General features: G+C 44.9%; 1 protein-coding gene across 1 annotated transcript in view; it reads left to right on the forward strand.

Moving 5' to 3' along the window:
- The window catches only part of AHR (aryl hydrocarbon receptor), a 128,315-nt gene that overhangs the window by 55,094 nt on the left and 60,096 nt on the right, over positions 1-13,125 (forward strand). The gene's annotated exons all lie outside the window — the stretch shown is intronic.

Consider the following 13,125-nt stretch of genomic DNA (forward strand, 5'->3'; position numbering starts at 1 on the left):
AGCAGAACACATTTGCAAATCAAAGGCTTTTTTTTTTCTTTTAACTTAACCGTGAAAAACTAGTTGAAAAATGTTAGAAAGACTCTGCTGCTAAGCAACTCCAAGGAGGCAACAGAGAAGCAACATTTCAGACAGTAAACACCAGAGGGCGCCCCAACACAAGAAAGCAGGAACCATGACTACCAAGGACGCACTGAAACAGGAACAAATCAAAGATGCAGACCACAAATGAGACATGGAAAGAAAACAGAAAGAAATAGAAATAAGAGAAAAAGAGGTGGAGCTTAGAGAAAGAGAAGAGAAGACCAAACAGGCAGCCCACAAAAGAGAACAAGAAGCAAAAGATGCGGCCCACCAACGAGAGATGGAAAAACAACAAAAAGAGCGGGAAGAGAGGGGAAAAAGAGAGAAAACATGAACGGGAAGTAACACAGGCTAGGCAGCATGCTCCAGCCAACCCTAACAACCCTTCTCCAGTTATTGTTCCACATCCCAAGAAATTCCCCCACCTACAAGGCAGGTGATGACACTGAGGCCTGCCTCGGGTACAGCATCTCTGAAGACCAGTAAATGATAGAACTGAGGCCACAGCTCAGTGGACCCTTAGCAGAGATGGCGGCTGAAATGCCTAAGGAGAACATGAACAATTATAAACTTTTTCAAACCAAGGCCAGATTCAGAATGGGGATAACACCTGAGCATGCCCGTTGGCGGTTCAGAGCCCTAAGATGGAAACCTAGATGTGTCATTCCCCCGACACGCCTACCACATTGCAAAGAATTATAAAGCCTGGATATTAGGAGCAAAGGTTAACAACATGGACGAGCTGCACCTCCTAATACAAATGGAGCAGTTCTTAGATGGGGTTCCTGAGGAAATAGAGAGGTACATCCTAGATGGGAAACCCAAAACGGTAACCGAGGCGGGGGGAGATTGGAGCCAAATGGGTGGAAGTAACAGAAAAGAAAAAAGCTACTGTCAAAGGGAGCGAATACCACAGGGGGCACACCGACAATATACTCTATAACCGAGGACAACTCAAGAACCCACCTACAACCCAAGGAAAGCCCCAAACTCCCTATTATCCCGCCTCACCAGTCTCCAGTAACCCACCTCGGCCCAGTGACCAGTCAGCTGGACGATGCTTTAAATGTAATGAACTGGGACATATAAAGGCCAACTGCCCAAAGAACCCAAACCGAGTGCAAGGCATTACACCACCATCACACCAAAGATCCCCAGGCCCAGATACTTCTCAAATACCCTTGGAGCGAAGGGAAATTTTGAGAGTGGGTGGAAAGAAGGTTATCGCATGGAGAGTCACAGGGGCACAAGTGTCAGCTGTTCACCAATCCTTCGTGGACCCCAAATTCATCAACCCAGAGGCCCAAGTGACAACTTACCCCTTCATGTCAAAAGCTGTAGACTTGCCTACCGCTGAACTGCCTGTCCAGTACAAAGGCTGGTCAGGAATATGGACTTTTGTAGTCTATGATGACAATTCTATCCCAATGCTACTGGGGAAAGACTTGGCCAACCAGGTGAAGCAGGCCAAGAAAGTGGGAATGGTTACACGCAGCCAAACCAGGCAAGCTTCCAGACCCATTCCTGTTCCTGAGCCGTCCACAGAGGCCCCGTCTGTATTACCAGAGACCCAGACAGAGGTAGTGGACCGGGATCCCCTGCCAAGGACTGAAACAGCCACAGTGCCTCCAGTCCCAGACCAGGAACTGGAAAAGCAGCCAGCACCAGAACCGTTGCCAGCACTGAAGCCAGCGATTGCAAACCAATCTTCAGCCCCAACGCCAGAGGGCGTCAGCGAGCCTGAACTGGCAAAAGCAGCAGACAACCACACCCAAGAGGCTCATGCAGAGCCTGAAATACCATCTGGTGCACCAGCGGAGAGCGGTTCACCAGCAATGAAAACAACCCCATCACCTAGATCGCTTCCAGAGGGACCAAGCCCAAGTCCACAGTCTAAGGAAGAACTGGCGTGTCCAGCCTCAAGGGAACAGTTCCAGACTGAGTAGGAAGCAGATGACAGCCTTCAGAAAGCTTGGGCGGCAGCACGGAGCACCCCATCGCCTCTCAGCTCTTCTAACCGATCCAGGTTTGTTTATAGAACAGGACTTTTATAACAAGGAGACCTTTCTGGTGGACACCAGAAGAATGGCATCTGCAAAAACAGCTGGTGGTTCCACTAAGTACCGGGGAAGCTCTTAAGCTTAGCTCATGATCATCCGAGTGGCCATGCTGGGGTGAACAGAACCAAAGACAGGTTGGGAAGTCCTTCCACTGGGAGAGGATGGGCAAGGACGTTGCAAGTATGTGGTCTTGTGAGGTGTGCCAAAGAGTGGGAAACCCTAAGACCAGGTCAAGCCCCCTCTCCAGCCACTCCCCATCATTGAGGTCCCATTTCAGCGAGTAGCTGTGGATATTCTGGGTCCTTTCCAAAAAGACCCCCAGAGGAAAGCAGTACATACTGACGTTTGTGGACTTTGCTACCCGATGGCCGGAAGCAGTAGCTCTAGGCAACACCGGGGTAAAAACTGTGTGCCAGACCCTAACAGACATTTTTGCCAGGGTGAGGTTGGCCGCCATATCCTTATGGATTCAGGGACAAATTTCCTGGCAGGGACCATGAAAGAACTGTGGGGAAACTCATGGGGTGAATCACTTGTCCACCCGACCACATCAACCAATGGCCTGGTCGAAAGGTTAATGGAGCTTTGGGGACGAAGATACAGTAAATTCGTCAATGAACACCCAATAATTAGGACCTAGTGTACGCAGTTGCTTTTTGCCTACAGGGCTGTACCACATCTCAGTTGATGGTTTTCACCCTTTGAACTTGTGTATGGCCCATGAGGTTAAAGGGGCCATTATGATTGTGAGCAGCAATGGAGGGGTTTATGCCCTTCTCCAGGAACTAACATCTGGACTTTGTAAGCAACCTAAAACACCCTCCGCTCTCTTTAGCCCTTGCTAAAGAAAACCTAAAGATGCTCAAAAAAGCAAAAGGCCTGGTACGATAGAATACCAGAGAGCGTTCCTTCAAGGTAGGAGACCAGGTTATGGTCTTGAAGGCGCAACAGGCCATAAGTGGAAGCATCAGGAAGGGCCATTCACGTCCAAGCGTGCCGGGATCTGTTAACTGCTCATAGCATTTCCCAATCCTCCCTAAAGCCCAGGGTGTACCACATAATGCTCTCAGCCCTTTATTCCAGAGACTTACAGGTTTGTCAGTTTACAGCCCAGGAGGATGAAGACGCTGAGTGGCCTGAAGGTGTCTACTACGAAGGAAAAAGTACGGTGGCGTGGAAGAGGTGAACCTCTCCACCACCTGGACGTCTGCAGCGGCAACAAATCAGGGAGCTGTGCACTAGCTTCGCCCCATTGTTCTTAGCACCCCAGGACGGACTGAACGGACATACCACTCCATTGACACAGGTAATGCTCACGCCAATTAGAACCCACCCTATCGGGTGTCTCCTCATGCCAACTGCTATAGAAGCGAGATCCAAATGCTACAGATGGGTGTAATCTGCTCATCTACCAGTGCATGGGCATCTCCAGTGGTTCTGGTACTCAAATCATATGGGAAAATAGCTCTTGCTTGGACTACCGTAAGCTAAATGCAGTAATCGTCCAGACAACATCCAGTGCCACGCACCGATGAGCTATTGGAGAAGTTGGGACGTGCCCAGTTCATCTCTAACATAGACTTAACCAAGGGTACTGGCAAGTACCGCTAGAGATGAACCTGCCAAGAGAGGTCAGCGTTCATCACCATGCGGGGGTGTATGAATTTAATAGTGCTCCCTTCGGGCTGCAAAATGCACTCGCCACCTTCCAAAGGCTGGTAGAGTGGTCTACTAGCAGGATGGGGAGAATATTGCAGTTGCTTACCTCGATGATGTGCCATTTTTTTCCGATTCATGGTCCAAACACTGGAAAAAGTTTTTGAGCGCATCAGGCAGGCAGGACAAAACTGTTAAGGCCAAAAATGTCAAAAGCAAAACAGAGTGACTTACGTGGGACACTAGGTGGGTTGAGGAACCATAAACCCCCTACAGGCCAAGTAGATGCTATCCAGAAGTGGCCTGCCCAAAGTCAAAGAACAGGTCCAATCCTCTGGGCTTGGCCAGGTATACAGGCGATTTGTACCACACTACAGCCAAATCGCCTGCCACTGGACTGACCTGACCAAAAAGATCCCAGCCAAATGCAGTTAAGTGGACAATGAGATTGACAGGAGGCACCTTTACCCAGCTTAAGGCAACGCTCATGTCTGACCCTGTGCTAAGGGCCCTGGACTTTGACAAGCCATTCCTAGTAACCACAGATGCATCTGAGTGTGGTGTAGGAGCAGTTCTCATGCAGGAAGGACCGGATCACAACTTCCATCCTGTCGTGTTTCTTGCCAAGAAACACATCTGAGAGGGTAAGCCGCTGGTCAGTCAGTGAAAAGGAATGCTACGCCACTGTATATGCCCTGGAAAAGCTACGCCCATACGTTGGGGACGGCGGTTCCAGCTACAAACCGACCATGCTGCGCTGAAGTGACTTCATACTGCCAAAGGAAACAACAAAAAACTGCTTTGATGGAGTTTAACTATCCAAGATTTTGATTTTGAAATTCAATACATTTCAGGAGCTTCTAACAAAGTAGCTGATGCACTCTCCCATGACAGCAGCGTTGACTGAGGCAAGTAGAGAGACACCTGAATCCTGTGGGTATGTACCCTACGCAGCTCTTTAATTCCCCAAGCACTGCCCACCCCATCTAAACTGCTGTTTTTAGCTGTGAAGTGTCCTGCTGTGGGAGCCTTTCACCGCTACAGAGACCTGCCAGAGTTTTCGCTCCATTGTGAGGAAAGGCTCTGGCTTTTCCTTGCTGCCTCCCCCTCTGCGAGAGCCTTTTACTGACGCATGTAACTACACACCACAATGTGGACATGGTCTGCTTTTCATTGCGGCATGTAGCTTGGGGTCCGTCCACACTACCTGCTGGATCGGCAGATAACGATCGCTCTATCGGGGATCGATTTATCACGTCTCGTCTAGATGGCAATAAATTGATCCTCGAATGCTCTGCCATTGACTCTGGAACTCCACCAGAGTGAGAGGCAGAAGTGAGTCGACGGAGAAGCCATGACTGTCGATCCCGCGCCGTGAGGACGGGAGGTAAGTCGATCTAAGATACGTCGACTTCAGCTATGCTGTTCTCGTAGCTGAAGTTGCGTATCTTGGATCGACTTCCCTCCTCTGCCCCCCACCCCCTGTGTAGACCAGACCTACGTGAATTCTATGCAGTACCACAAGGGATGTGCAGTGTAGACGCAGCCTTTGGGAAGGAGTAAAGGGGTATTAGCCTAAGACTGAAGCTACTAAATATAGTTCTAAAAGACTTAATAGTCTCTTAAATGATTGCACATACTTCTTTTTTTCCTATTATGTGGTTTTGGTAGCCATATTTTGTCATAAGAATTAGTGGTAGATAATTGATTCCTGCATTAAAAAGCCATTTATACAGTTCAGTTGCGATAGTCTTTCAGAATTTTAGTAGGCTGTCCATACAATGTCTAGGCATGCTTCCATTCTAAGGAAGAAATAGAGTAAAATAAAACTAACATAAGGAATATAAAATTTTCGAAGGAATGGGATATTTTAAATGATGCAAGTTTTTCCTCTTGTTGATTTCAAATAAGAGGGTCAAATGAATTGACTAAAGTGTATGGAAAGGGCTAATATAAAAAGTCATCCTTAGGATCCTTCCTGTAGTTTTGTTTCACCATTTATAAAATAGAGAGAGAGGCACAAATTAGAAGAATTTTCAGCTGCTAGTGTAGTACTGGGTAATTACTTTATCAAATGCAGTATGTCTCCTACAGGTCAAGATGGCATATCAGTATAACTTACTAAAATTACGAGTCTCTTTTTTTCTTATTTGCAAGCTAATGAAATCCTTCCCCCCTCCCCACGGAAATAGCTGATCCGTTTTCTTTTCATTAAATCTGTTCTAGTCAAGTTGTGATACCAGGCAGGGGGACCAATCTAGTTGCTGGCACCCCCTGTAGCTGGTTTCAGTGTGGTTGAGAGAATAAAATGAACAGTTCCCAGAGGTAAAAGACTTGGAGTTTTCTCGATAAACTTTTAACTCATGATAGGATAAGACCTTGTTTCTTTTGAGGGCCGAGGTCAGACCTTGGGAGGGAGGGGAAGGGGACAGGGAGGGGGCATGTTAGGATGCAGAGAGGGTTGAGTCCTAGCGGGAAGCTAGGGAAAGCCTCTTTTGCTTTATGGGTTATATGGTAGGGAGCCCTTTTACCCTGGTGCCAGTTACAGGTTATATGGTAAGGAGCCTTGTAATCCCCACACTGGAACCAATTAAATGCCTGAGGCTATGGCTACACTGGCGCTTTATAGCGCTGCAACTTTCTCACTCAGGGGTATGGAAAAAACACCCCCTGGAGCGCAGCAAGTTACAGCGCTGTGAAGCGCCAGTGTAAACAGTGCCCCAGCGCTGGGAGCCGCGCTCCCAGTGCTGTAACCTAATCTCCTCGTGGAGGTGGAGTACCTGCAGCACTGGGAGAGCTCTCTCCCAGCGCTGGCACGCAACCACATTTGCACTTCAGAGCGTTGCTGCGGGAGCGCTTTGGAGTTTCTAGTGTAGCCACGGCCTGATATAGGAGAGTATGGGTGATGGGCTGGTAGTACTTCTCATACTAAAAGTTTTTAACAGAAGTTATGGCCTGCTGCTTCATTCTATGCATGTTTGTCCACATCAAAAGTTCTTACACTTACTGGACTAACTAGGGAATTTTTTCCATTAACTGGTCTAACTTTAGCTGACACACTAACCATAATGGCAATATCCAATCTTTAAATTCCTATCTCAAACTTTCTTACAGAAACAGCAGTTTGAGAGCCAGGAATTTAGTTAAGTTTCTGCTCCTTAACATGGTTTAAGTACATGAAAAGTACAAACACTGTAAACATTGTAGTGCTCAGGCTCTCAGTTAAGGGTCCACTTTTCTCTGCAAACAAACTAGATTTATTTCTGGAGAATAAACACAGGATTTTGTAGAAAGGGCTCATCCCTTCCATGTTCTGATTTGCTCTTCTAGATCAGCATTGCTGTTGACCTCTAGTTCAGCTCTCTCTCAAGCCACACTTAGATTTTTACAGAACATAAGTCACCCTTAGAAAATCTTCATTCGCCAGTACTGTTGTGAGACACTGCAGTCGTTTCCTGTTTTAAGCTTAGGGAAAAACTGTAGATGTCAACTGTGCTAAAAGTTGGGAAATGACACAATAAAGTGAACTACTGGTGCTTGAGAACCTGAAGTGTTAAGTATGTGATTGCACAATGTTCAGTAAGGCTTGGGACTGGGAAACAAGTGTTGTTTTGTACCCACGAGTGAGTCCGAGAGGAATTTTAATTCTATACAGGAAGTAGTGTTAAGATCTGTTATCTTTAAAGGGTACATCTACACTGCAAAAAAGAAAGAAACCCCCATGATAGCAAGTCTCTCAGCCTGGACTGGAGTCTGCTCTGAAACCCACCACCGCCTTGCTTGGCTTCAGAGCCCTAGCTCCAGCCCAGGCAGAAACGTCTGCACTGCTATATTTAGCCCATACCGTGAGCCTGAGTCAGTTGACCCAGACTTTGAGACTTGCTGATGGAGGGCCAATTTCTTTCAAAAATGGGGATTAATATTTTTTATCAAAATCTTAGTCTATTTTTTCAAAACGTTAAGAATCTATCACATTTGACTTTCTGCTGATATTTATTTTTACCATATAGCTATGTATCACCTCTTATTTTTTAACTTAGTCCTATAATTATCAGTTTATCGTGTAAAGTTGGAAAACACTGAACTTAAGTGTGAAATAGTTTCCCAACCTCATCCACTCCTGATCTAAATTAAAACATGCATGTTATCAACAAATTGCTATACTATATTAAAAGAACTCAAAGATCATTTTTCAATTCCCTCTCCCACCACAAAAAAAAACCAACCCCAAGGCACAACATAATTACAGCTACATCATTTTGAGGTACATCTGCTCTGCAAAAAAGAGAGGGTCAGAAAAGGCCATTTACAGTCTATCCCTTAAGAAATACTCTTCAGTATTGTCAGAGAAGTCCATGTGTATAAATCAAATGTACAGATTAACACACTGCTGAAGACACATACTGAATAATATTCAGTGTATAACAGACCAGAAAATTCATCAGAGATAAAGACGTTTAACTTACAAAATCTACAGTAGCTCTTAACACACATAATTAAGTGTACTGTTGAAAATTTTGCCTTAGCGCTCTTTGGCCCCTCTAGCTTAGCTTTCTACCAACCACTTGAGGCCCAGCTCACTTCTAAAATGATAATTCTTTCAAATGAAAAGTACTTGTGTTCAGGCTTTCCAATGTCTAACAACTTCCTTAGAGATACAAATGGCAATTATTTCTAGGCATCATGCACAAGCAGATAAAAATTCTCATAGAAAACGCTGTAGCAGATTTATGAGACTAGATGAGAATCTTTTTGTAGAGTGGTATAGAATGCATAGTCCTTTAGTCATAATTTAGGGAGTTTCTGTACAATCTGGTGATGTAAAGGTGTGGGTAGCTTCAAGAGGCTCGAGGGTACTGTGTAATGCTATTCGTTTATCATCTCACTGATTTATAGAACTCTTTCAAATTCCTGTAAAAACACCCCTATTTCAAAAAGATCTGCAAGCCTATGCAAGTCAAACATTTTATTTGATGAGAAAAGTTACTAGAACAAAATTCAAATTAATGACAATGCTTAATCTCCCAGAGTGTCTTGTTTTATTTTATGTGTTTGTCCTCCAGGCTGACCACTTCTCAGGCAGATACTTTATTTATTTTTGTGTATAGTATTATGCTAATTAAGTTCCTGGCACTTATTAAACAAGAAAGAACATTTGGTTGGTGGGACTTGCAGCTGATACAGGTGCTATTTAACCAAATATAATATTGCTTAGATTTAGAATGAAAAGTAATACAAATATTTGGAAATTTGTATGTAGTTTTTATTTATATGGTGAACTTCTAGTGGAGAAATAACATATAACCTTCCTTTTTAGAGCTGAGGAATAAAGCCTTCTGGGTTCTTTAGGGTAGTTTTATTTAAATCAAGGCAACTGAAATTGGCAATTTAAAACATGAGTAAACAGAATCATAGATGATTATTATTAGGGTTGGAAGAGATCTCAAGAGATTATCTAGTCCAACCCCCTGCTCAAAGCAGGACTAATCCCCAAATCTCTAAATGGCCCCCTCAAGAATTGAACTCACAACCCTGGGTTTAAAAAACTTTGATTTGAAAGTTTAATTTCTTACTTCTGGGATTTTTAAAGAAAAATAATCACCTGCCGATGAGCCCCCAAAATTGTTTGTTTGGTATATTGAAGCTGTAGGCTGCCTGCCTAAAAGGCTAACGCTGCTATCTGCTAACATAATTTAAGCAATAAATTCTTAGTAAATAAACTTCTTCCAACTTTTTACAGTAAAAGTTGATGAATGTTGTATTTCTGAATGATTAATAATGGACATAGTCATTAATTTATAGTACATATAAGCTGAATTGTTAAAACTAAACAAAAAAACCCCTCATCCCAGCATGTTAGACTTTATAGGACAAGCTTTGCAAAGCTTCACACCTGGTTTGCCCATTCATTTTTTCTTTAAAACATAATTGACTGAACATGGAGGCATTTTGCAGATTCAGCGTGTAACAGCAGATTGCTTAGAGTTCAGGACTTCCATGAGAGGCTCTCCGTTTGGGAAGACTGGATTAAGTAGTCAGAGGTTCCAGTTCCCCTCCTTTCTCTCTTTAGGCTTCCTCCTGTAAGTTCAGCTTTAACTCTCTTGTTCTCTCTCCCCAGTGTGTTTTTTCTTAGGCCTGGTCTACACTATGCATTTAAACCGATTTTAGCAGCATTAAACCGATTTAATGCTGCACCCGTCCACACAACGAGGCCCTTGTTATATCGATATAAGGGCTCTTTAAACCCGGTTTCTGTACTCTCCCCGACGAGAGGTAGCAACTGAAATCGGATATTACCATATCGGATTGGGTTCGTGTGGCGGCCAAATGACTGGTATTGGCCTCGGGCGGATACCACGTGCTCCTTGTGACGCTCTGGAAAGCATCTGAACGGATGCACTGGGCCAGGTAGAAGACAAGCCCCGTCGCGGTAAACTTTTGGAATTGTCCTTTCCTTGTTTCCCAGCATGCGCTCTGATCAGCACGGGTGGCGATGCACGTCGCCAATCCAAAAAGAGCTCCAGCATGACATGGAGATACTGGATCCTGATCGCTGTGTATGGAGACAACTCTTTTTCAAAGCTCCGTTACAGAAGAGAAATGACAAGCATTTGAAAATCTCCTGGCTTGACCAGCCCGGAGGACCACAGCACAGTGCATGTGACACAGCGTAACAGAAGCCAAGAATATGGAGAGAGGGAAGGGGGACGGAGGGAGGAAGGAGACTGAGGACTGCCAGCTATCTCACGTCTCCCAGCGTCTCGAAGTATTTGCATTCTTGGCTTGAAGCTCCCACTGCCTGTAGGGCCACAGCCATTGTCCGAGTGGTTCCGGGTATAGCTCGTTAATTTACCCCATCCCCCCTGTGAAGAAAGGGCGAAAAAAAAGTTGTTTCTTAGACTTTTTTCAAGTACCCTCCTGTCTACTGCATGCTGCTGGTAGTTCTCTGATGCTGTGGGCCAGAGAACAGCAGTATCTCGCCCCTCCCTCCCTGGTGCAGACGGTACAATCTGATGCTAATGTCGGTCCTCTCAGCCCGTGCAGTGCTCCTGGCTGGCCTCAGGTGATGTCGGCCTGAGGCCCTGGGTAAATAGTGGAATGATCCCTGGTTCATTTCACAGCAGATGTACGAACGGTTTGGGTAACCATTCTTCATCAATAGCAATGTGGGGCTAGCTCATGCCCCCTTCCCCCCTTCATGTCTCCAGAAAGATTCTGTACTGCCTGGATTATCATATCAGCGGATTGCTGAGCTCCTCTCCCCCGCACCGTTTAATGTCTAGCCGGACTGATCATAGCGCTGCGAGGCTCCTCCCCCTCAATTTTTATCTCCACTAACAAGTCAGTTTTCTTTTATTCCTGCATTCTTCATTACTTCATCACAAAGATGGGGGGCCCTGCAACGGATAGCCCCGGTAGGGTTGGAGGCGGGAAGCAACGAGCTGGGGTGTTGCCGGGGCACCCCCTTTAGATGGCATTGTAGCTCATCATCTTCTGGCCGCATCTGACACGGACGGCTTGCTCTGTGTACGCTGTATCTTCTATACAGGCTTCATCTTTCTAGGCGGCTGACTATTTTTAGATTACCATAAAGGATGGGATTGACTCGGGGCAGTCTTCCTTTTTGTCTTCCGCCCCCGGCCGCCTCGCCAGGGCACCTGCATGCAGCAGGTACCGAGCGACTTTGATAACTGTCCTTGCTATCTTGCAATAAGCAACTGCATGCTGCTGTGTGTGCTGCGTATCCGCATCTGTTCAGCTCAACTCAGTTATACATACAGGTGACAGTATAAAAAACAAAAAAAACAACCCCAAACAAAATCGCTTAACGGGCTCCTGGTTGCCGTGTTATGGCCTTCTGCCAGGGCCAACCCCAGCGGAAAAGGCGCGCGCAATTGATTCTTCTGCCGTTCCTTTCCCGGAGGAAGGAATGAGTGACGTCATTTACCCAGAATCACCCGCAACACTGTTTTTGCACCATCATGCATTGGGGTCTCAACCCAGAATTCCATTGGGCGGGGAGACTGCGGGAACTATGGGATAGTTACGGGATAGCTACCCTCAGTGCAACGCTCCGGAAATCGACGCTAGCCTCAGACCATGGACGCGCACCACCGAATTCATGTGCTTAGTGTGGCCGCGTGCGCTCAACTTTATACAATCTGTTTTACAAAACCAGTTTATGTAAAATTGGAATAATCTGGTAGGGTAGTTGCATGCAGCGCCCAACTTCTGCATGTTGCAGGCTGAGCAGTAAATTGCTAGCCCGGTCTTTGCTGTCTGTAGTTCAGTCAAGAAAGTACCCTATTAGGCTTTCCAAGCCCAGCCTTCAGCAAAGTTGCTGCCTTAAGCTGTGATGCACCACATGCTTTTCTTTATCTTCTCTTCTGAATGTATAAAAATACTTATGTTCATATATCTCTTGTATAACTGATTAGAAAAAAAAGGGGAGGAGGATCTTGGGGAGAGGGAGAATGGTAATCATTCATAATTCACTGTTCAGTGCAGCTAACCAAATAAACCAAGACTAAAAAGTTGTATTTTTCTCTATACATAAACTTTTGGTATAATTTAAAGTATTTTCAAATATCTGTCTTAGGAACTTAGATGGCCTCTGTATCTGAGCACCTCACAATTTTTAATATATTGATCTCACAACTCTCAGTGAGATAGAGAACTGTTTTTATCTTTATTTTACAAATGGTGAACTGAGTCACAAAGCAGCTTAAGTGATTTGCCCAGGGTTACACAGGAAGTCTGTACAGAAGTAGGAACTATGAGTCGTAACCTACTCCCCTGACTACTGGACCATGCTTCCTCTCTATTCTGATAAATATTCTTGACCGTTTCATAACTGGATTCTTATATAAGTATTTCATTTACCACTGTGACTGCTATAATGACACTTGCTCTGACAACATTTTTTTAATTGCTTAAAATTGATTACTTAAATATCTAGGCAATGTTTGATTCATCTATTCCATTGTGTAAAACATCACTTATGCTAATGTGGAAATTTGTGGGTTGAACAGCAATATTTCTGTTACCTGTTTCCTTTTTTCAAGCACATATATATTTGGCCTACAGTTATGCTATTTTCTGTTCTAATATTGTCAGTCTCTGAAACTAACAATGTTAGGAGAAGTCTAATTTTTGAGTAGGAGACCAGCAAGTGACTCAGGCATATGTATGTATGCATGCATGCAGTGTTGTAGCTGTGTCTGTCCCAGGATATTAGAGACACAAGTTAGATGAAGTAATATCTTTTATTGGACCAACTTCTGCTGGTGAGAGAGACAAGCTTTTGAGCTTACACAGAACTCTT

The sequence above is a fragment of the Chelonoidis abingdonii genome, chromosome 2 (genome assembly GCF_003597395.2).
Source record: "Chelonoidis abingdonii isolate Lonesome George chromosome 2, CheloAbing_2.0, whole genome shotgun sequence".
NCBI classification, from domain to species: domain Eukaryota; kingdom Metazoa; phylum Chordata; order Testudines; family Testudinidae; genus Chelonoidis; species Chelonoidis abingdonii.